The sequence below is a fragment of the Pimephales promelas genome, chromosome 14, assembly GCF_988280905.1.
Source record: "Pimephales promelas chromosome 14, fPimPro1.hap1.1, whole genome shotgun sequence".
In the NCBI taxonomy this organism is placed as follows: Eukaryota; Metazoa; Chordata; class Actinopteri; order Cypriniformes; family Leuciscidae; genus Pimephales; species Pimephales promelas.
In genome coordinates, this window is record NC_142782.1 from 16,959,310 (window position 1) to 16,984,910 (window position 25,601).

General features: G+C 38.5%; 1 long non-coding RNA gene across 1 annotated transcript; it reads left to right on the plus strand.

Moving 5' to 3' along the window:
• The first annotated feature begins 1,127 nt into the window (after positions 1 to 1,127).
• LOC120485577 (uncharacterized) lies at positions 1,128 to 20,504 on the plus strand. The gene is made up of 3 exons (XR_005623934.2): positions 1,128 to 1,194; positions 14,637 to 14,794; positions 20,290 to 20,504. It is a non-coding gene; the product is annotated as an uncharacterized LOC120485577 (long non-coding RNA).
• Positions 20,505 to 25,601: the final 5,097 nt, after the last annotated feature.

Genomic DNA, 25,601 nt, shown 5'->3' on the forward strand with positions numbered 1-25,601 from the left:
TTTTTACAGTGTACCGATTCTCATAGCGGACTATGATGACAGCTCGCTCAAGGCGGGTCTGTGTTGAAACAGCCCATTCTCACCCCCAAGGCGTCACTTAACTGACGCCTTGGGAAGCATTTGGACATGCTTCAATATCTGACGCTTTAGGCGCCCTTTAGCATCAGTTAGATGACGCCCTAGGATCGCGTGTACCCTACCCCCACCCCACACCTAAACCTAACCGCGTCCTCTAACTGATGCTTTCCTTTAGCGTCAGTTAGAGGACGGCGTAGGATCGCGTCATGTAAGTGACGCTAAAGGGCGCCTAAAACGTCAAATATTGAAGCATGGTCAAAGGTGACGCCTTTGGGTGAGAATGCGTTGGTTGAAACACTGCTATCAATTAACTAACGTGGGAGGGGCATCACACGGTTAGATGGCTCGATTTAAGACAGGAGTAAACATATAAGGAGATTAAAAAAAACACTGGATGGATTTTTATGATTATATGATGGTTTCTTTACAGGCACTGCCAACACACATTTCAGTACAATTAACTTGTAAAAGTGCATGTACCATTATACGACCCCTTTAAGGAAAATATTGATATAATGTAAATATATTATCTATATAATATTTTGACAGCCCGAGTTTTTATTAAACAAAAGGGTATTTTAAGAAAAGGTAACAATATGCAAATGTAAGAGTGCTGAAAGCAGCTCCAGACAGCTCAAAACCTATTTGTCTGAAATAGGATATTCAAATCTAACTTAAAGGGTTAAAGTTAAAATTCTGTAATTTACCTCATGTTGTTCCAAACCACTATGATGTTCTGTTCTCTGCGGAACACAAAAGATGATATTTTGAAGAACGTTGGTAACCAAACAGTTTTGGTGACCATTGAAAATCTTAAAAAAAGATCTAAAATAGCAGAAAGTTTTATGTGATGGGTACTGTTGATTTATGGGTAGGGTTATTGTACGATAGGGGCACAGAATATACAGTTTGTACAATGAAGAAACCTTTCTGTCTATAGAATGTCCCCATAAAACATGGGAACGCAATGTGTGTGTGTGTGTGTGTGTGTGTGTGTGTGTGTGTGTGTGTGTGTGTGTGTGTGTGTGTGTGTGTGTGTGTGTGTTTAAGGGAAGGGGTGTCAGTGAGAATCCGTCCAGCTGTTCATTGTGTCAACCTGTTGCTTCCCTTGAGAAAGTAAGTAAGGCCTCTCTCTCTCTCTCTGTGTGTGTGTGTGTGTGTGTGTGTGCGTGTGTGTGTGTGTGTGTGTGTGTGTGTATGAGAGAATCTGAGAGCAATCTCTTTATTACTGCCATCACCACACTTTGTCTCTTCTTCACCCTATTCAGCCATGAAACATCTCACTAATGCATTTACAACTGGGTGTTTGCAGTGGGCCTCAACAAAGATTAATGTACATGCTCTTGAGAGAGAGCGAGAGGGTCTATGCGTGTTTTGACTAACAAAAGACGAAGGCTGATCCTAAACATCATGTCACAGCCTTTAGAATAAAGCACCCAGAGAATTCAGCGCCTGTAAGGGAGCGATTCCCAAACTAGCAGTACGTTTAATTGCTCAGGTCAGTATATTTGGAATGCAGGGAGCTGTGAAAGGACCAGTGAATTATGACTATCTCAACAAAGTCTGTGACTGTTTCATCCCGTAGACCTGTGAACCAACTGACTGCCTTTAAAGTCTGATGAAAGAGAGAGAGCGAGAGAGTTAAAAGATAGATTAAAAAGAAGTCCTTTCCCCTAAGCTTCCAGCGCTAAGTAGCTTTCATTTATTCTCTTATGTGCTAAGTAAGACGTTCTGTACTATTACTAAAGGCATTCTGGGAAACTTTCAGCGGAGGACTGAAACTTCACTGGGGTTTGTAGCACTTACGCATAAACAAAATTAATCACTGGCTTCAAGGAGAGTGTTAGCTTGGTTAAAATATCTAATAGGACTCTTCAGTCGACTTAATTTGATGATTTAGAGCCGTCTCGATCCATCTGAGGAAATTACAAATAGAAAGGGCACTTTTAGAGGGTTTATTTTTGGGCCTGAGTATGAGAGACAGAGGGAGGAAATAGAGAGATGATGAAAGAGAGAGAGAGAGAGAGCTTTCGAAAAGGAAAATCCTCCAGAAAACTTTCCTCTCCATTCATTATAGTGCATGGAAGCCATTTCATGCGGCAGCAAATTGAGATCAAAGTCAAATTAAAGCTGACTCGTTCAAAGGCAGATAAAACTAAGCGAGCCTGCAGCAAAATTTTCATCATTGATTTCTTCCTCCTTCACTTTCTCCTTCGTTCTTGCTTTCTCCTTCTCCCGTGATCCTTGGGACTTCTTTCTAAGAGGAAGAGGCTTTTAAAAAGTCCTGCAGCTGAGTGCTGGCATGACTGAAAAAAAAAAAAAAAAAACAGAACCAAACCCCAACAATTCAACCAAGACAAAGTACTACAATAATACAACTCATAAAAATTAACGGCACAATAAACTTGAGAGAGCAAACTATTATGGACTTATATGTATTGTGTTTGACTTACAGGCTCTGTTCTAAAGCCTTGTCCTGCCCAGTAGGCAGCATTTTATGGCATTATCGGTGCTACCAAAGTGAAGTTCCAAAGTAAGCTTAGCCAAATGTAAAAGCTGCATCATATCCTCCAAATAATAGAAGGAAAGCTCATTGTGCATTGCAACAAGTTCTGAAGTTTCAAGATGGTGAAAAATGTGAATTCAGCTTGACTTTTAAACATTTTTAATAATTAATACTATTTTATACCAAATTTATGTTTATGAATATCTAAGTATTTTGTGAGCTGCAGAACTCACACGGTAGCATGAAACTGTGTACATGCAGCTTCATTCATTAAGAGTACTCTTATACTCGTGTTGCTTGGTTTCTGTGTTTAAATTTCTGTTTTTTTTTCCTATTTTCTCATTTTCACCAAAAACAGAGACTTTTATATATATATATATATATATATATAAACTAGATTCTTTACCGTTTGGCAACATTCCCTACCCCCTGTTGATTGACACCTCAACTCTGATCATTGATCAGTATTTATTTAACATTCTCTACAAAGGGAATTTGATGGGAAAAAAAGGTCCGGCTTTGTAGCGGCAGCAATTAGGGGCTTTCGATCTGGGTTGGTTATAAGAACTAGCCAGGGTGGTCCCCTGAGAACTAAATTTCCATTTTGAAAGCCCCTATTGCCCACTGACATGTAAAGTGACAAATTACAGTTAGTTTTATTCAACATGACGCACTTTGCGATGCGACGACGCACTTTGTGGGCGGAGCCTACCTAGTTGCAGAAACTGTTTTTAATGGTATTCTAAAAGATACTGTTGACTCGCGCTAGCCTAGCACCAGCGAACTATGCAACTGGAACGACTGGATTAATTTTTTTTAAACTGTCTCCACCGATAAATAACACTAAGGGTCACATGGAAATGAGGCCCGATGTCCAAAATTCCGAAACACCCCTTCAATCTCCTCTGCCTGGTCAGGGCGCTGAGGGCTTACATTACGTGCTCAGGCACTCGGAGCAGCTTTTCGTTTCGTTAGCGGACCAAAGGTCTCGCCGCCTCGAAACAAAGCCTGTCCAGAGAGATAGTGGACGCTATCGCAGCTGCTTATGCGTCAAAATGTCTGCAATGGCCTTTTGGTGTCAGGGCCCATTCCACTAGAGGCATGGCCTCGTCGTGGGCATGGTCCAGCGGAATTTCAATTTATGACATATGTGTGGCGCCAGGCTGGGCCTCCTCGTCCACCTTTGTTAGGTTCTATAACCTGGAAGTTCCCGCTCTGCAGGCTAAACTTCTGTCTGTATAAGAGAGATGTATGTTCTGTCCAGATCTAATCGTGCGCAGGCTACTCTCACGTGACTTACAGTAGCTCTCCTGGTTGAGCTGCACTATATTGAGTTTATGCGATATGCTAAGGACCAGCGACGCCGCTCTGTTTTCCCTATTAGTGCTTATATACTTGTGCCGGCCCGCGTAGCTGGCCGCTTTATTCCCCGCTTATCTTTAATCCATGGAATTCATGAACTGGATGCTTGACTGGAAGCTAACTTATGCAATACGAGAGAACATATCGGTTACCTAACGTAACCTCGGTTCACTCTTGAAGATGGAATGAGTATTGCGTAACCTGCCGTGCTCGCGCCATGAGTGACTTTTGCTACAATCGATGAAATCCAGGGAGACAGCCTTATATATGCTAAGCCCGCTTATATATGCTAAGCCACGCCCATTCTGGCAGGCTAAGACACGATGAGATCACGTCGGGCTCAGTGGTAGGCTGCTGCAGTTCCCGTAGGATAGCCTATGAGCATGCTAGATAGCCTGCTCTTGGTCTGCTAGCTGATGCACTGCGTTGACAATGAATACAAAAATGAAGGATAATTTTTGGGCTTCAATATCTCAAAAAGATTAATCTTTCCCGTACCGTAAGCCAGTGTTGTAGTACTCGAGACTCGGACTCGTCTCGGACTCGGTCTCGAGACCATATTTTAATGGTCTTGGTCTTTCATGGACTCGTGTGCATTTGGACTCGGAATTGACTCGTACTCGAACATTTTTTTTTTTAGGACTCGGACTTATTCCCGAGTCCACTCGGTCCACTCTAGTGCGCAACTGCGCATGACAAATTGTAATAAAATTACTTTTAACACCACCTACTATGTGCCATTTTTACCCTAAACTGATCATATTTTTTAAACTCTAAGTAAATTCAGTAAAAAAAAAAAAAAAAGGATTTCTCTAAGTAAATAAAAGTAAATTAGGTAATCAACCCTCACTGGTCTCGGTCTCGACTCGGACTCGACCGTCTCTGGTCTCGGACTCGACTCGGACTCGACTCTCTATGGACTCGGTCTTGACTCGGACTCGACTCTCTCTGGTCTCGGTCTCGACTCGGACTCGAGTGAGGTGGTCTCGACTACAACACTGGCGTAAGCTAAATTACGCAATACTCGTTCCCTCTTCTAGAGAGAACCGAGGTTACATTAGGTAACTAATACGTTCCCTGTTATGTTTATTAGTCTCTCCAGGTGTTTCTAATTAGCCCCGCCCCCTTGTTATCTTGTTGAGCTTTGCATGTGTATTTAAACCTTTTTGCTTCAGTTTGTTGGTCGTTGTTGCTTGTAGCTTTTTTGTTGTTCTGATTTTATGTTCTGTTGTTTTGCCCTGGATTACCTGTTTGTTTATTAAATTAGTTTGTCCACTTCATTCCTGCCTAATCGTTAAACATATGCTCCAAATATTCTTTCTCACCCATAAACTTAACAAACTTTAACTTTATTTCCAGTGTTTAGTTGCTCATGTAATGCTCTCATTGCCACAATCTTCATGAACAGTCTTTGTTTCATGGTGGACCGTAAACCACAACAAGCCCACAACAATAGGCTACTGGATATCCACTAAGTCAGCCAATCAAATTTTGACTGGTGACTTTGTGAAAGTGTTTCCAGTTTAGTGTGCCATATGCCCCAGATGTTTAATGGAGTGTAGGCGTCCGTGGGTGTGACTTCTGAGGCTAAGACTACAAAGGGGGCAACTTCTCATACAAATAGCGATGTGGACAAAAAGAGATCTGAGATCTGAGACACTTGAGGCAACGTTAGAGGAAGGACTTTCCAATCACATTGCCTACGTTTACATTAATTGTGAACCAAGACTCCCGTGTGCTTCACATGCAGTTTACTGTATAATGTACAGACATTCTGAAGGCAGTATAATGAGGCTTTTGGACAGAATAAAGAGCTTTACCCATCCATCACAATAAATAATTTAACTCTATGAATAAGGATCGGCAGTATAAACGAGCAAAACAAAAATCAGGCCTTAGCTAAAACACCATATAAATATATTTATTCTGCACAGGGAAATATGTTATGATTGGCTGAACTATTGATTTCTGTAATTCTGTGAAAGCTGCTTTCATTTGTGGAAGATTAGAATAAATATAGAAGGGATGCACGGTCCTGAGGCGTTTGCATATATGACTGGCTTTTAACTGAAAGAGATTTGTTTTCAGAGGGACTGTGTGGGATAAGATAGAGGGACGTGCAGTTTTCATTCGTGTGTTGTCTTTTCACCCGAGGTTTCGGCGTTTCCTTTCATGCAGCCACATGTGGAGCGTCTCTTTCTCTGAAGTTGTGTTTGGATTAGGACAGGAGGAAGGGAACTCTCGCACATTTTCCCCGGAACTCTGTGTTTGCCTGAACCTCTCACAGAAATTAAACAATTCCACACACACCATGAGAGGAAGAGAATGGAAAAAAAAAAATGATATGAGCATGGGAGTCATAATAGGTAGTGCAAAACAAGAACAGTATGGGAAACCAGAAAAGAGGGTCGTGACACAGGGATAAATAAGTATTTTTGCTAAAGGAGATAAAAGAGAGGGGGGGAATCAAATCATTTATTATGAAAGGTATTTGACCCCCTCATGATCTTTAAGAGAAATTGTGTTCATTCAATGCAACATGAAAGGAAATTTTGAATAATGTACTGTTTGCTTTTTTTGTGTGCAATTACAATGAATGGGATTGGAGCTTTCAAGCTTAAAAAAAGGACTCAAAAGAACACAATGAAGTATAATAAAAGTGTTCCATTTGACTCATGCTCATTTACTTTTTTAAGTCCTCTGAAATCACCAATAGCGTTGTGTGAGGAACAGTCTGAAATTTAAGAGGTTAATAGCTGGACATCTTGACATCCTTCTCTCCATGACGTTCATTAGAGTTCACAAGAGTTCATAAGAGTATAGTGACGTCAAATTCTGTCAAATTCAAATGCTTGAACAAATCCTTCTTTTAGTCAAATCTTTTTAATTAAGCAGTTGATTTGGTTCACAAATATGGTTTGAATGATTTGTTCACAAATTGCACTGCTTCGTTTTTTGTTTTGTTTTGTTTTTTTCAATTTTAAGACTTAATTATCCAGTCACATTGCAAAAAATAATATGATCAATAAGTAATGACAAATGCTTTAACTCTATAACTCTCTATCACTTTTAATAAAAATAAATTAAGCAATTTTCAACTGTTTTACAAAAATAAGTCAAGTTTATTGTAATTCAAGTTGAAATTAACTTGTTTTTTAAACTTGTATTCTAAAGATCATCTTACTGGAGGGAAAATTATCAGTAAATGATGACAAAAATCTGTTTGTTAACTGTTTGTTGTTGAAATGTCTGATTTGATTTTTTATCTGAGTGACCATGAATGACAGAGTATTTTAAGATAACCCATGCGATTGCGATCACTCACGTGTGATCATCGAATCCAGATTAAGTTAAAAACAATATTTCAATTTTCCACATCCTCCCCCGTAAGTTTAACTTCAGAAGTCAGAAGTACTGTGACTAACTGTCCTCGCTTATGAACTCAGCCAGACGTCAGTCGTGGGAGTGGATGCGGGATGGAGCGGGATTCTTTATTGCTGTCGATTGCTGTTTTTTAAAAGGGACACTTCACCCAATTGCAATAAGCTTTCCATTGTTAGAAACCCAGTCATACTATTAAATGGTCATGCAACATTCTCTAATTTTCCCCTGAGATGAGAGAAATCCACTATTTACCTTAAAAAGTGTCATTTTACGTCATTGTAGGAGGAAGTGTAAGAGGCGGGGGGGATTTCTGTAAAGACTACAAGCACATGTCCCCACCCTTTCAAAGCCGCCCATAGGGGGTTAGACCTAATGCGCTAACAGACCTATTACAGATCAGTTTGATTTTTGGAATCAGAAACTTTTAAAAATAAGGACGAAGGTATTGAATAATTTAAATTAAAAGAAAAATATTGACGACGATGGATTAGATTAATGACTCATGTGGCTCACATCTCTCTTTTCAGTGAGTTGGCGCGCATGTGACATTAGCACCCGTCGAAGCGATGACGTCATTTTGTTGGACAACAAGGGAGCTAGCGGCGCATGGGTTCCCTCGATCGAAAAGCAATGCCTTTTCCCCATAGACTTTTGGAAAATCACAAAAAATAAGATCTGTGTTTAATAAAGAGTTGTGACCCTTACACGTTTTGTCTATCAAGATAATCTTTACAAGTTAATCCAAAATGTATACATTTTGAAGCCTATATAAAGCTTTTTAAAAACACAAGCAGACACAATAAAGTTTAAAAAAACCACAAGCAGGTTATGACTGTGTTCTATGTCATAGATCAAAACGTGAAAATATTTAGAGGATTTGTTCACCACAAACCTTATTTCAGGCGATTTAGCAAAAACCCATTCAAAAATCCCATATAGACTTTAGAGCGAGAGAACCGGGAGTGCTAAAATGCTAACTCACTTCCGTGTTTTGGCCTACACAGTGACGTCGTAACTTCGGCACTCTATTTTCTTCCCTCAGCGAAAACAAAATAATAAATAAATAAAAAATAATAATAAAACATATGTCTGAACATTTCATGGATTAGGGAAGGTAAAAAATATAATCAAAACAAACAAAATCCATGAAAATACATACACAGCCTCAATTAATTGGGTGGGTTACATATGGACCGTTTTTTGATATTTGTTTTCTTTTTTAAGCTTGAAGGTTTGAGTGTACATACATTTTAATTGCACACTCAAAATATAAAGGGCCACTGAAGAAAGAAAATCATTCAGGTTTGGACATGAGAGTGGATAAATAATGGCAGATTTTCTTCTATTATTTGGTGAACTACGTATCTCTTTGAGTGTGATTTAAAATTAAGAATAAATACTACCTGGAAGACATCTCATCTTCTTGGAAAATACAAAACAGACTCATAAAGGTCTTTCATGAAATAAAATGGGTAATTATGTGCAATTAGGTGTGTATCACGCAAATAACTTTTCAGAGAGAGATTTCAGATGTTTTTGTAGATGTTTGAGAGCTGTTGGCATGTTTGAAAGCATTATCTGCACAGCTATGAGGACAAGCCGGAACAGTCACGCCTTTAAGCTAATCAGTGGTTGTGCTTAGGGAAACTTGATGTTAAACATCATTTCTGCAACTCCAGTTGTCAAGCATGCAGAAAGAATGGCTTCAAAAACACTTACACTTTTCTGTCTATAATTTACAGTGCAAAAAATAATATGATCAATAAGTTATGACAACACACGTTTTTACATTTCTTTAACTCATCAAAATAAGTTAATTAATTTAACTTTTTAAGTTATAGAAGATTCAACACTTTTTTTAAGTCCGTTTGATGTAATTTAAGTTGAAATGACTTAAACATCCAAGTTGATGTTAAGGCAACATTTTTTTTTATTACAGTGCACTTTTAAAACGAATGTAGAAGAACATTGAAGAGTGTGGTGCAAACGTATTGATCCTAATGTATAAAATAATTTTGAGTCCACCTACATTTTTTTCAATATACTTTTCTTTAATTGAGTAACAAACATTTCTGTGTAACTAAACTTTTTCATCATTTATCCAGAAAACAACATCTGCACTGTAACTAAATTACACTTCAAAGTTTTCATTTACAGTAAAATTGTGTGCCTCAAGAGAGCACAAGCACACACACTAAGAAACCTTACACATGGAGGAACATGTCAAGGACTTAACACCTGGACAAGCTGAAAGGAACAGAGGAAAATGCCTTTTAATCTGTCCAAGATATGGTTTCATAGCTGTGAGCACTTACCTCATCTTTGCCTATCCGACCCCCTTCTGACACTCTCCTGCACGCAAAGATTACTGTATACCCATGCACATTCCTCCAGCTCTTATATCAAAACAGCCTCAAATCACCTGCCACTCTCACACACACACACCTAGGAAAGGCCTGTGGCCCTTTTCCCATTCCTCGAGAAAGAAAGGGGCCTTGAAATCATGACACCAGAGGGGCCAAGATAATTAAACTATTTCCGAAGACTGAGTAGTGATGCTAAGGCTAATCATATCTGTGAGTTTGCATGCATGATAAGTAAAAGAATGAGATTTCAATTGCCACTCCTGGACATCATTAAATGGAGAATGATTGGAGACTTTTTTTAACGTCTCCTTAGAAATTACCCTAAGAATATCATCACTTTATCTGAAGTTTCAGTAATATCTCAACTTTGTCACACACTGAATACTGAAAAATTTTAAGGGTGTATTCACACCAGGAAAGTCCGATAGTTCACTTGCTTTGGTCCGGACCAAATAGGCTACTTTTTTTTTTTTTTTTTTTGGTACGGTTCGCTTTCACACACTGCTCTTTTTGCAAGTGAACCAAAATTTGTAAACAAAACCACACGTGTGCTAAGGTCGTCCATTCATTGGACAAGGATTTTCCGATAGTCCAAAGATATTCCGTACTGTGATATTTGTTCTTTTACTCATTTTGTGTAATTATATAAAAACACAATATGAAGAAATGACTATCATATGATACAATGTCATCTATACGATGTTGTAATTCGGATTTTGAGAAGATGACGATGTGCAGCAAGACGGTTCTGCTGAAGAGAACATGCTCTCATGTGCACCTAACCATGATATGCTGACAGTGGCCCTGCGCAGAAGACGGATAAGGTATAAAGTTTTCATTCATAGAGAATGTAGTATTTTACAACAGATCACTTTCCCATAATGCAACTCCAACTACGGAAGCCTGTTAACTCAAAAGCGAAGTGCTTTCTTGCAAATAGGTCGGTTCAGCTGGGTCTCGGTCCGGTTGTTTGGTCCGCACCCGAGTTCGATCGCTGTATTCACACCTGCCCAAAAGGTCCGCACCAAGGGGGGAAACGAACTAGAGTTCGATTCAATTGGACCAAACAAGGCAGGTGTGAATACAACCTAAATAATGAAAATGTATGAAAAATTGATGATCACTGATAGATAAATCGTTATGCTGCATGAGAAGAAGTCTGTCCGACATCAGTTTCATGAGGTACCTTGATACACAAATACTGCCTGTCATTGCATTATATAGCGCTTTTTGTCATTGTCTGATACAGCTCTTACATAAAAGTACTAATAAAATGAATAAATATTGTATGAATCAGACAATGAATATCTGAAATTTGGAAATTATTATTTAATCTAAAAATGGGATAAACCACAAAAGTAATGTCCACAACCGAATATTGTCATTGAAACATATTTTGTCATTGCAACAGACGCAGATACATGTCTTCTCTGCACACCCTGATGGCCCATTTATCATTTACTTTTTAGAGATTATCCTAAATTAAACATAACTGAGAAGTCTTCTAAGCCACTCCGGGCAATACAAATTTCCTGTGGGTACATTTAAATGTCAGATTACAGACTTAGACTTCATTTACCCCAATGTATATATCCTTCAAAATACATTCTAAAGTCAGCAGACAGGGCTATGAGTGAATCCTGCTCTGAAGCAGTCAAAAGCAGGCAGTCCCAAAATATGCTACAGACTTGATAAGAAATCAAAAAATATGATCAAGTTTGAAGTGAGAACAGAGTCAGACAACACCCCTCTTCCTCTCTGTTTGTGCTCAAACGTCAGCGCATCACACGCTGACACACGTCAGAAAACAGGGTCAGGTACATCTTTCAAACACAGTCTCTTTGAGACACACTGATCTTTTGGGAAATGCTGCTCTCAAAAGTATTTGATTAAACATAGAGCGGAGAAAACACACACTCCGCTGTTTTAATCCTCTTTCTTTTACCCTCTTTCTCTCTCGCATCCCCTCCTCTTGCTGAGAAAGTGATTAGAGGGAACATTCTTGTGCCTGACACACACACACCTTTTGTAGGGGCCCTTTGAGTGTCATTGAAGTGTGTGCGCTTTCTAGTGAAGCCACTGACTGGATGAATGAAAGGAGAGGTTGGTGCAATCGATATACAAATGCAATGAGAGAGAGAGAGAAAATAGAGACTTTGTAACTTTGATTTTGTGTGTGTTTATATATGCTGTCCTTTGAGTGTCTTTTATACATCTGTATAAGTATGTATACTCTCCTCCAGCTGTAGAGAGACTCTCAGTGCAAGTCGAATTTCTTTATCGGAAATAGATGAAAAACACAATGAATTGAGGCAAAAGTTTCTGTGGGATATCTCCAGCTGCCGGTAGGGGAGTCAATTTAGGGAACACTCGTATGGGTCGTATTTGAAGGCAGTGACAAATGACCTACAGTATATGTTCCTTTGGGTTGGAGGACTTGCTGGTGTGCTTTGGATCATTGTCCTGTTCCATTATCGGCCAAGCTTTAGGTGTGGGACAGATGCCTCACATTTGACTACTTTTGTATGCAGAGGAATTCATGGTCGACTCAATGACTGCGAGGTCCCGAGGTCCTGTGGCTGCAAAACAAGCCCAAATCATCAACCCTCCACTAGAGTGCTTGACAGTTGGAGGTGTTTGTGCTATGTTTGGTTTTCACCTAAGGCCCTGTCCACACAGAGACACGTTTAGCTATATACGTACAAATTTTTTGTCGTATTGGCGTTTTATCCAGATGGATCCGGCGTACACTGAAATCGCTATTTTTTGGAACCGTGTCCCCGGGTGGATACATCTGAAAACGACACCGTTGCATTTTCGAGTGTACGGCCAATCCATATATTTTGCGAAGTGATGATGTCATCACCCCACGTGTCGACTACTCCTACGCTGTCTCACGACCAATTCGTATGAATTCGACGAATGATTAAAAAGTGTCTGATTCGTACTAATTCGTACGACCTCACTCATACGAATTCGTACGATTTGTCTAAACCCACGTGATGGGTAGGTTTAAGGGCGGGGTAAGGGGTAGGTCATTCGTACGAATTCATACGAATTGGCCAATTTGTAAAATATGTACGATTTAGCAAAATCGTACTAATTCATATGAGTGAGGTCGTATGATTTGTTACGAATTAGCCACTATTTAATCATTTGTCGAATTCGTACAATTTGGTCGTGAGATCGGGTTGACTACTCTGACAGTCACATAACAGCAACAATAACTGCCGAACTGCTTGTATAATAATATAATATAATGTGGCGAAACCACTGAGCCTCTTGTATTCCTTTATTAATTATTTACTTAAATGTATTTTTATGTATTTTTCATTTATTTTTTTAGGCCTATAATTTCTTTCATATGCTATGGTGCTGATCTGTTGTCCGATTAAGACATGTCGTATTTTGTAGGGATGGGGATTTAAAGCAAAAATATTATTCGACGATTGATGGGAATTATTTGATAATTACGGCTATTCAAAAAACGCACCCCTGTAATGTTCCACTCCGACTTTACATTTCTCTGTAGGTTATTGTAGGCCTACGTGTTGTAGACATTAAAGAAATGTCGAAAAACAATATCGAACAACAATTCAAGAAGAAAAGAAACAGATAACTCTCTCTTAGGCCCCGTCCACACTACTGCGTTTTCGTTTAAAAACGGAGACCGTTTACACCTCCCGTCCAGACTAAACGGAAAAAACGAAGACCTAAAACGGAGAAGTTTAGAAGCGCTTCAGCTCTGTTTTGCGTTTTGAATCTCCAGAGGGCATTTTAGTGAAGACGGGACTGGAGGACTTTAGAAACGATGACGCAGAGGCTCGCGCTCGGCTCTATGATTGGGTGTCACCAGTCATGACGTGTCCTTCCCTGAATCGCCAGCCACCGTTTACACCGGCACGCACATGCCCAGTGTGAATGGTCACGTGATCCGTGTTTTCAGTTGTTTTAATGTGGAAGGAGATCAATTCTAATACGCAGATAAAACGCTGGTGTGGCCGGAGATCGTATTCGTTTTAATATTTCATTTTTAAACGAAAACGCAGTAGTGTGGACGGGCCTTATAGCCTAATCCATATGAAGAGCATTAGCCTACTCTAGGCGCGTTCACAATACTGCGAAGTGCCGAGTCAGCATCGTCAACTTCATCTTTTCAGTCAAGAATGACAGAAAACATTTATTAATAAACTATTAAAATGTCTATATTTGACACATTCGTTACTTTTACTTTGTGGCAAGCTTTCTGAGTCCGCTAAATAATCGAATATCGTGACTCCTTATTTTGTACCAGGCAATTTATGGTTGTTCAATAAAGTTCTTGTTAAAAAAGAAAAAAAGAAAAAAGCAACTGTGCCTAATATTATTGTAAAGCCTAGTATTTATTTTACTCTGTATATAGTATAGCCTACAGCGCAAGGTTTTATGGGCATGCTTTAAGTCTTCTTCTCGCATTTTTAGTGTATCTCTATGGCACAATTACAGCACCACATACTGGTCTGGGATGTATACTACATTGTTTTCAGTCAGTTTCAGTGGTTTCGAGTGTACGCAGACATCGAGTGTACGCCGCCGCGTTTACTGACTTTTTTTTTAAAACGCGGAAAAAAAACATCGGATAAGGAAAGCTCTGGCTTCGTGTGGATGTGGCCTAATTTTTAGCATTATGGCCAATCATCTCCATTTGGTCTCATTGGTCCAAAGGACATTGTTCCAGAAGTCTTGTGGTTTGTTCATATGCAACTTTGCAATACATCCTGATTACATGTCAACAAATAATTCTAAATGTTTTCTTTAAGGAAAATAGCTCTTTAAAGCACGTTTTCTTGAGGATTAAGGGCGCTCGGCAAGTAATGTTAGCATCTCTGTAAAAAGAAGTGATCTTACTTCGCCTCTTGCGTGATTGTACCCAATTATGATTCTGTTTCATCTTGCTGCAGATGTTAGGCAGAAGTGGGTCTTAAAAGAACAGGGGCGCCGGCTGAGGGGTGTCAACAGGCCCTCCGTCAAATCCTCTTTGAGGCCAGTGTCAGGTACTTTGATTGGCGGGCCTTCGTGAGGAGAGATTCTCTTCTCATCTGTCCGGAGACCATGACAGGTGAGTGCCACATCAAATACGGCTGAATGGAGAGAAGTCTAGTGATCCTTCACAGCAGAGAGCTAGATGACACATGTTTGTGCCAAGGTGAGGGACAACGACCTTGGTGTCGCTTTCTCTCACACCGTCTCAGTTTGCTGAGGGTCCAGGCTCTTTAATGAAGCCGCATTTGCTCACACGAGTGAGTGGAATGATACTTTTTACAGCTTCTCCAACACTGATCAAACAGCAAGACAGCAGACAGTAGCCCAGACAAAGTGAGGCCATAAAACTGAAGCCTTTCTTATCAAGTCAAACAACTGCAACATATGGAAGCTTGTTTCTACCACATAATAATAATAATAATAATAAAAAATAATAATAAGGTAATTGTGACTTTTTTAATCTCACAATTTAGAATTTTTTTCTCGCAATTGAGATTTTATATCTCCCCATTTTTTATTTTTATATCTCCCCGTTTATATCTCACAATTTGGAATTTATCACTTGCAATTGCTAGTTTATGTAACAATTGTGAGATTGATGAGACTTTTTATGTGGGTCCTAGCATAACAAAGTTGAAGATCCCTTACACTAAGACTATAAAATATGCAAGTTAGTTTTGAAAAAAAGAAAGAAATTAGCATCATTTTTTTTTAATTCCTCAGAACTAACTAATTTTACTGCATTTTTATCTGTGTAGAAAAAAATAATTTTAGATGATTTTTTTTAATTACCTTCACTTAGCTTGTCTAGTCTTTCATTGTGGGGGATCCCAAACTTTTGATTCTAAAAAAGTAAAATCAATCTTTATTGAATAAAATATGAGAAGAATGATGCAAACATTTTTTTTTGTTGTTGTTGTTCCTTAAGTTATCATATCATTATTGACCAGGCCTGCTTATCAATTTCAGTGAATTTTCATAACCAAATGGAAAGCTATAAAACAAAATATTTTAGCTAGTAGTATCAGCTTAAAGACTTTTGAAGTAATGATGAGTCTACAGTTGACAAATGCTCTGTCTTTGCACTCTGATCAAAAGGTTTCTATTTACAACGTGTTTTGCAGCGTTGAGCAGTGTAGCCAATCACAAACATTTCTGTTGATTTTGTAAACCCAAAGTCCAATCAGAGGTGTTTAAGTTAGATCCATTTTAATCTGTCCAAGATATGGTTTGTCCAAACACAGAATTTTGCTATATTAGGTCAGGCAATTAGTTATAATGGCTGCCATGCCAATTCACAAACAGCTTGCTTTCTGTTAAAATTAACAGTGGTTTGTGCAGGGATGTATAACTAACCAGCAAAAACACACACAGATGCTCCTGCAAAGTAATATTCATCAAATTGACTATGAGCAAGGTTTCACAAACAGTAATTTATAATTTCTTTAAACTTATTTAAACATTTATCATTTAAAAATGTATGTTTGTGACTGACAGCTAAAAAAAATAATAAAAACATTTTTTTCTTGTTTTAAATGGTGCATTTAATATTTTATTTATTTATTATCATATATTTTGCTGCCAATATAAGCTATAGGCTACATGTGAAATGGCTCACATTAAACTCCTCAGATTAGTCTCTTACATAACTAAGTTGGAAGGTCAAATGTCTGTCCTGTCCACACACACCCCTGTCTTTGAAGCAGTGATGCATCTTTAAACGGTAGAGCGGTTTCCATTATCACCTTTAGTTTTGTGTATCTCATACATCTATTCTTTCTCTGATCTCCTAAGTGCCGTCATTAACAATGTCACACACATACACATGCACAATACACTCAGGAGCTTCAATGCTGCAGGCCATTGAGGCTCTTCAAGCTAATTGCACTGTTTAGAGTCATTTGCTGTGTGTGAGGTTTTTTTTTTTTTTTTTTTTTTTACACATTTGACACTTTGCACGAAAGAAAAATCCTTTAGAAACGCGATAAGAAGCCCAAATGTGTCTGTTCACGTGTCTCTTAAATAAGCAGATCATTTTCATACCTCTTGAGTCAGTACGAAAATGTTTTCCTGGCTTGAATGTAAAATTGAAATATTTGCCAGTAATCAATCCTTTTTGAACCACCATGGGATTAGTTTCATTGTTTAGTGGGTCCTTATCAAAGCGTATTATAATGATAAGAGATTTTCTTGAATCTCATTTCTAATTGGTGTCAAGTTTAGCTTCTAATGGGAAAATCTGTATTTTGCATATTGTAATTATGGGGTGTTTTGAGGTTTTTGTCTGTCTGTCCCCAATGACTCACATCAGAGGATTGAAACTCAAAGTGAATGAAATTCTGTTTAGTTTAAAGATATGATATTTATTTCTCCCTTTTTTCTACTACAAAGGCTAGAAAGTTGTTAAATGCTGCTGTTTATCAGGCATGCAAAAAATTTTTCTGAAAAAGCATGGTCCAGACACACACACACACAATGACACACATAATTGTGCCCCGCTCTCACGGAACAAAGCACAGCTTCTGTGGCTCTTTGCCATGCACAGAAAAAGACTTGGCCCAAGTCAAGAAAACTGCACTCTTTTTTAATATCTGGAGCCTTGTTAAAGACTCACCAGGGGAAAGTCACTGCGGAGACCAACAAGGCATCTGTTATGTTCTTTGTATTCTTTTTTTTTTTTTTTTAAAGGAGGAAATGATGCTATGTGGACAATTAGAGATGGAGCAAAAGACTCTCTTCTGTTTGAACTAAACAGAGTAAAACAGATAAAGCGGAATTATATAGGATTGCTTTGATGTCGTTCACTCATTGTGTAACCCCCATTTGATTTAAGCTGTGTACACATTAATGTTCTAACAATTATCCTGCAACAACTATTCAGATGGTCAGAAAGCACGAAAACATTCATGCACACACTTGTCCGGTCTCTTTTGCTCTCTCTGTCCTCAGTAGACACAGAAGCAGGAAGGAACTGCACTGCAGGCTTTGGCCGGCTCTTTCATGTCTTTGTAGTTTTATTAGTGTTTTCATTAGGGGTTTTATGGCTGGTGTTTGCCCCCTTTTTTTAAGTGCTGCTGTATTTAGAGGAGGTGTGATATGATGGCTGTGTTGATTGGGCTTTTTTGAATGAGCATCTGTCCCTCTGAGGATCATAAACAGTCAAGCCCCTCTCTCAAGGGGAACATTTATATACACTGTATGTGCCTTAGGGTGGAGATCCCCTGAAGAGGACACAGCAGTCCAGTCTGTCCATACAAATTACATTTGAAACTTGTCAAAGAGGTTAAAAAAATTATAAAAAGGGATGCAGACAGCTTGCAAAAATAAAACCTTTAAGGATGATACAAGACCCCTTTGAGAGTGACTCAAGCTTAAATGGACATATTGTTTTGAACTTATGAAAGAGATGACAAAGTATAGATGTGAACTATGAAGGAAAATAGTTGTGCTGTGTAATTTTAGTATCAATGAGATACTATTATAGTTTTTATGAATATTTTAATTTCAATTTTTATTTAGGGCATAAATAAAAATATTTTATTTATTTATTTTATTTTATATATATAATATACACAAATGCATGTATATTTAAGAAAAAAAAATTTATATATAAAATATTTATATTTATATATAAATTATATATAAATCTATATACAACATGGAAATATTTCTCAAATATATACAAGCATGCATGTAATTATACACATCATGTAAACACAAACTTTTATTTTGGATGCGATTAATCACGATTAATCATTTGACAGACCTATTTTCATTTTTATATATATATATATATTTAAACATTTTTATTGTGCTGTTGTGTGTTTTATAAAGTTTTGACATTTTTTGGTTCAAAATGTTTGTTTTTGTTTTTTTTAATGGTTTTTGTTTGAGTTTACTGTAATTACCCTGATCAGTTGCCGGTCATTTATTATTCATTGTACAAAAATATCAACAGAATTGCTTACCAACAAGAAGTTTTCCACATTCAAAACTACATTAATTTGTTTGATTATTTCATTAAAACATCATTGAAAGTGATGACGAAACATAGTTTTTTTTTTTCATACAAAATGATTATGCACTGCACCTCCTCTCCTTGTTGAACTTTATTTCATTAAAATATTAAATACAGCTATTTTATGTTTTTCATTGTTATTTTAAAATTAGTGCTGTGAAATCTATATTAATCGCGATTAATTGTTTCTAAAAGTTTGTTTTTATTATATATGTTTGTTTATATAACATAATACACACATATAGTATATAAACACAAACTTTCTTACCATGATTAATCGATTTGACAGCACTAATTAATATTCATAAATTTAAATTAAAATAATAAAAAGATAAATAATTGGTTATAGCAAACTAACATATATTTTTTTAATGAGCCTAACTAAAATGATACCAATGAGTATGTTGGGCCTGCACAATTGGTCCAAAAGCTGTGAATGCCAATGTGTGTGCGAATGTGCAATTGTGTGTGTGTTTGTAAGCCATCACCTTTTCTTGCCCTCTCACTCCCAATAACCACTAGCAGCACAAAGAGAAACGCTAGCCGAGAAGCAGCAGGGGCACCGTGGCTGTCATTACAGCCTGGCCACGGAGAGCAAATACCAGGCCTTAGCAACCTGCAGGAGGGAAGTGAGGAAAGAGAAGAGGAAGAAAGAGACAGAGAAAGGAGCGAGGCGAGTTAGCTTAGTAGTACCATAGTGAATGACCTCAACGTGACTCCTCAGCTCCTCAACAATCGCGCTCAGCCAGCTGGAGACGAGGTGTCGAGGGGGGCCCTCAGGGAACCCCCGGCCAAATTTACTGCCGACTCAGAGACCTGTGAATGAAACCCAATCAGCTCAGGTTCCTGCTCAGCATGAGCCCCGGACAAGGAGGAAAAAAAGAAGCGCGGGACTTAACGCTAATGCTGCCGTAGCTGGCATAAAGAGCCGGCGGAGGCCCTTTCTCACTCTCAGACAAACAGCCTCTGCATTTTTGTTGTCCTTCTCCCTTAATTCCCTTCCATTTCTCTTTGCCCAAAAGTCAATTCATCACTTCTTCTTGTTAATTTACTGCTGTTTGCTCCAATGCAAAACTAAAAGCGAGTGAAAGTGAGGAGACGGGCAAGTGTGTGAGAGGAGGAGGAGATTTCTGAAGTGGGGAGGATGAGGGAGAAACGGAGAGAAGAAGGAAAGGAGTTTGGGGGAATACAGAGGGAAGCAGCTGTCTATTTAAAGCAGGTTGCAGCGATGCTCAGAGCTACCCCGCTGATCAATTAGCATATCTGAATCCTCGCGCTGCACGAGGTTCCCGCTCTAGCACGCTGCTAGGTGGCACTTCTGAGGGAGGTGGCTTTTGAATGCGCACACAGGAATCCAGCAAACGCTCCGTGTTCCCGATCGTTTGAACAGCCACAAAAATGACTTGAAGTTCCAACTTCAAACTGAAGAGAAAAAGTTTCACTTTTTCTTCTTTTTTGGGGGGGGGTTTAGAGAGGGAGGACAGACGAGTTTACTTGTTTTTTTCTGTACTTGATGTTTAATAATTCACTGTGATGTTTCTCCCACTCTACAGAATTCTTTGGGGTGAAGGATCCAGAAGAAAAGATGGATTTTTCCTCTGAACTGTCACCAAAGGGTTAAATTTGCTATTTGATTGACTTCTATTGTGCCAGTTGGTGGCCATAAGCTCACGAGTCCTAATTATAGCTCATGTGAGAGAGTGGGAATGTACCAAAGTTCATGTCTGGTGAACTCTGACCTCTGTACCATTTTAGATTGGATCAAAACATGACAAATCATGTCAAATTTGCATTATATATGGTTATATAGCTAAATAGTAAAGATAGTACACAAAGTTCCATATTTTAGCATTTTGTATCACCAGTATATATTATAGAGTACATCAGAACCACATTTCACACAGTCAAGAAGAAACCATACACTACTGTCCAAAAGTCTGGACTCATTAGATTTATTTGTTTGTTATTATGCTCACCAAGGATGCATTTATTATTGCATTCCTCAATTAAAATAAGTGTTTTTATTTTAATACTGTACATATTCAGCATCATTACTCCAGACAGGGTCACATGATCCTTCAGAAATCATAATATTCTGATTTGGTGCTCTTATTATAATCAACTGTAGGGTTTCTTAATATTTTTTTTTTTTGGAAACTATAGATTTTTTTTTAGGATTCTTTGATGAATAGATGAAAAGAGATGAAGGGGCCTATCTTGCACCCAGCGCAATTGACTTTGTACACCGATGCATATATCATTCCTATTTTGCACCCAACACACAACAGACTTTTCCCTCTACAGACGCAAGTGGGTAAATTAGGAAATGAACTTGCGCTCCCGGGGGCGGTTCAGCAAAAAGAGGAGGTGTGTTGCCTGGCAAACGTTCAACGTTCTTATAGTGTTCCTTTTGCAGTTTCAGAAAACAATTCTACGACAGACCAGGAAAAACCTAAAGTCAGTGGCGCTTTATTCAGATGCTATTTTAAAGGGACACTTCACCCATTTGCATTAAGCTTTGTATCTTTAGAAACCCAGTCATATTTCTGAATGGTCATGGTTTATTCCCTTATTTTCCCCTGAGATGGGAGAAATAAGGATTTAAGTGTTTCACTTCCTGCTTATCATGACATAAAAATCGCCATTTTGTATAATAATAAGCAGGAAGTCATATTTCATTAAAATGTGTAGAGACTACAAACATTAGCTCATTATTATTCAAGGGTGTGGGACCCACTCACTCTACAGGCTTATTACAGATCATTGGGTGGGACTTCACTTGCAGATACTGAATCAATATCAGCCATCTTGTTTGGAAGCTAAGCTGACAAGCGCTGTGGAGATAGAAAGTATGATAAAGATGTAAGAAACTAAACATGATATGGAAGAAGAGGATTTAGAAATTCTGCTGCTCGAATCCGATGTTTCTGGCTGTCTTTATATAGTCGCAATAAAGTGAAGAGCAGCTGAGGCTGATGGAGGAACAGGAGGCGGCTGCCTGTCGCGGTCGAGGAGTCCGGTCTGGCTCGATCTGAGGCGGACTGCTGGTACCGGTGCTCTCGCTGTGAACTACAAACACAGATAGAGTCCGTCTGCTGCAGAGAATTTCAACGATGCCAATTCCTCCTGAACGAAAGCTCTGAATCAGACGAGCACACGGATGTTTGTGTTGTGATGTGAACCATCCTAGTTTCGCCTGACTGAACATCCAGGTATCATGCAGTAATTCACCATATAGAAATAAATACAAACGAGGAGTAATTCACTAATGAGTTTGCCAATGTAACGTTAACAGGGTTTGTTGTTGTGGGAAGAAAGAGGCAGGAACAGCGAACATTTAAAGATTTTAATAGTAAAATTAACAAACACAAAACTCATTTACGACTGCTGTAGCGTTACTCACAACAGAAACAAAACACATCATAAAATCAGGCCTGTTTCTCTCTCTCTCTCTCTGTTTTTTTGCCGTCGTCGCTCCTCATTTTATGCTCTGCTGGCAGCTAACGTTAGCCTTGTAGACGGAAGAGTGATTTCTCTGATGTGCGTGCAGTTCCGGATTAGTGGGTGTGGCTTGCGGAGCTGTGCAATGAATTGTGGGAGTTGTCTTTTCTCAGTCAAGAGGGCACCAAATTCAAAAATTATTTTACATTTCGACTACATATATGATCCACTTTAAATAAAATTAATGTTGAAATGTGTGAAATGCTCTTTTAAGCGCGCATGCTTGGCCATAATGCAGCGTGTGCGCAATGCGCATGTTTTCTTCTCTCATCTACACAGACTCAGCAGTTTCCATTTTTGCAAACTATACACAATTCCAAGGAAAAAATATTACCACACGAGGGAAATCATTGTGGTGTCCATGAGGATGTAAAAAAAAATAGTCACATTTACCCAAATTATTACACTGTCAGAAAAAAAGATACAAAACCTGTCACTGGGGCGGTACCTTTTCAAAAAGGTACACTTTTGTACCTAAAGGGTGCATATTGGTACCATAATTGTACAAAATGTACCATGAAGGTACCAATATGCACCCTTTAGGTACAAAAGTGTACCTTATGAAAAGGTACCGCCCCAGTGACAGCTTTCGTACCTTTTTTTCTGAGAGTGTACACGCCTGTTTAACTAAAGCTAACTTGGGTAGGTTTCTCCCATCCCCATTTAATGTCACTTCTCTGTCTTTTTTGGCCCTGACGAGAATGTTGGACGTGAACCACTCATGGCGTGATCCTGGCAAATCCGCCATTATAATAGCAATCCGCCATGAAACAAGCGTGCCTGCTTTTAAAGGGAATGTGAGATGACGCTCTGATTGCTTTATTTCACATTAAGCCCAAACCACACCTATGAGTAATGTAGCTACTTCAAGCCACCCATTTTAGATTTGCGTCGAGATCTGCCGCAAAGTTACTTGCGTTACGCCTTTGATACTTGTGTTTCAGATCATTATAATAGGGCCCAAAAGGTTAAAGAGAACAGCATTTATTTTAATTTGAAATCTTGGTTACACTGCACTGAGTAATAATAATTAACTACATGTTACTAAATGGTTATAGGGTTAGGATTAGGGTTTGCTTTAAGGTTAGTTGCATGTAATTATGCATCATTTATAGTTATTAACTAGATTTAACTGTACCGTAACATGTTTAACAAGGACACTAAAATAAAGTGTTACCGAAATCTTTTGTACACCTTTACTGTCACTTTTGACCGAATGAACACATCCTTGCTCAATGGACCCTGTGAATCATAACGCAGACTGGCCTGTTCTTAAGTTTACATGGTGCTTGTAACTGTGGATAATTATCCCAATCAAATGTCTGCTTATTGCTAATTAGCTTTACAAACCCACAACAAATATCCCCCATAGCCCCCTTCCATCAAAACGATAAAACAGAGAGTCTACGAATACTCTGGAAAATCCCTTTCAGGTTTCATGAGTAATGCATGCTAACGCTAACACAGCAACAGTGCGTTTAATGTCTCAGACTTCACCCTGAGGGTATGTCACCATTCAGATCAAGGCAAGTCAACAACAGTGATGATGGCAGTGCGTACCCTCCCACATGGTTTAGAAAGTGAAACGATAGCAATGGTTTGTTGCTCTATTGAGCGCCTCAGTCTTCACAAAGGCCCAGACGATCCCAAAAAACAACCCTCCATGTCAGATTGTACTAAAGACCATATTTGGGAAAAAGCAGGTCAAGTTTTTCTTCTCTCTCTCTCTCTCTCTCTCTCTTGTTTTCTCTTTTTCGTTTTTTTTTTTTTTTTTTCAGGATAGCCTTGAAGTTGGTCTCCCATCAGTCACAAAGCGTGGTTCTATTGACGGGATCCAGGGAGGGTATTGACGGTTCCATAATTTGGGCAGGGGAACACAAAAAAGCCCTGCCTCCCGCTGTGCACAGCATGCCACTGCAGGCAGCGGGAGCTTCACATTTTATTAGCCTGGGAGAGCAGCCCCACTGCAAATAAAACACATTGAGCCAGCCACTGATCTCTGTCACAAAAACAATACCATCATAGCGTACCGCTCTCAGCGCTCGCTCTTTCTCTCTGCCATACGCGTACATACGGGCACATGCGAATGCTTGGTGTAACTCTTTCTCCCTTTATCAGTCATTCAGTCTTTTGCTTTCCCTTCAGATCACTCTTGAACGCCACCTCGTTCCAACTTTCTCAACATTTCTCTCTGTCACCCCCCTCCCCCTCCCCCTCCCTCTTCATAGTGTCTCTTTCATTTGGTCCCACAGTTGGACACTTCACACTTGGAGGTATAGCTGCTCAATGAACAGGCTACAAATGAGCTGATTCAAAAGAGCTCAACCTAATGAAAAAAAAAACCTGATATATTAGATTAGCTCTCCACCTGCTCCATTCTGTGTGCATGTTTCTTTATGCATATTATTATCACTGAGGAACAAGAGAACATTCAAGTTTGAGAAATACTTTGACCTAAAAATGAAAAGGTTTTTAGACCTGTATGACTTTCTTTCTTCTGTGGAAATTAAAAATTCTGAATTTATGCAGGTACTTTTTTTAATAGTCATTAAAATGAACAGGCACTGAAGCTTTCAACTTCCAAAGGAACACAAAAGCACCATTAAAGTGACTCTTCTGCAATATTTCTTATCTTCTTAAGCCTTTATTGGGGTTTTATTTGAGGGATAGCCTGAAATTTAAGTCATTACTCACTGATAATCTCCCCCTCCTGTTAGATATTAAACATTGCGACTAAATAATTGAGTCAGTGATCAGTTTTATTTATGCACCAATAATCCGACGGGTTTTGTGAGCTGAATCCACTATTCATTGAAAACATCTGATTCAAAAGAATGATGAATTAAAGGGCTAGTTCACCCAAAAATGAAAACTCTATCATTAATTAATCACCCTCATGCAGTTCCAAACTTTCGTTCATTTTTTGGAACACAAATGAAGATCTTTTTGATGAAATCTGAGAGCTTTCTGTCCCTCCATTGACAGCTATACACAACTCAACTACCACTTTGAAGCTTCAAAAACTTAAGAGATCATAAAACTAATCCATAAATATGAAATAAAAACGGTTTAGTCCAAATTTTCTGAAGAGATTCGATCACTTTATATGATGAAAAGATTATAGTCTTTTATTCACTGTAAACCCTAACGGTCAAAATAATTAATTGGTTTGAGTAGGACAAACTTAAATTCAATCAATTAGTTCAGTCAAATTAATTTTTATGAGTATTTAGCACTTTCTTTTTCTTTCAAATTCACAGAACTGATATATTTTAAGTTAGCATTTACTATGTCAGCAGATTAGCTTTTAAAGCTAACTAAGTTTATAGTATTAAAAGTGATTTGAGTTCTGCCAACTTATTCG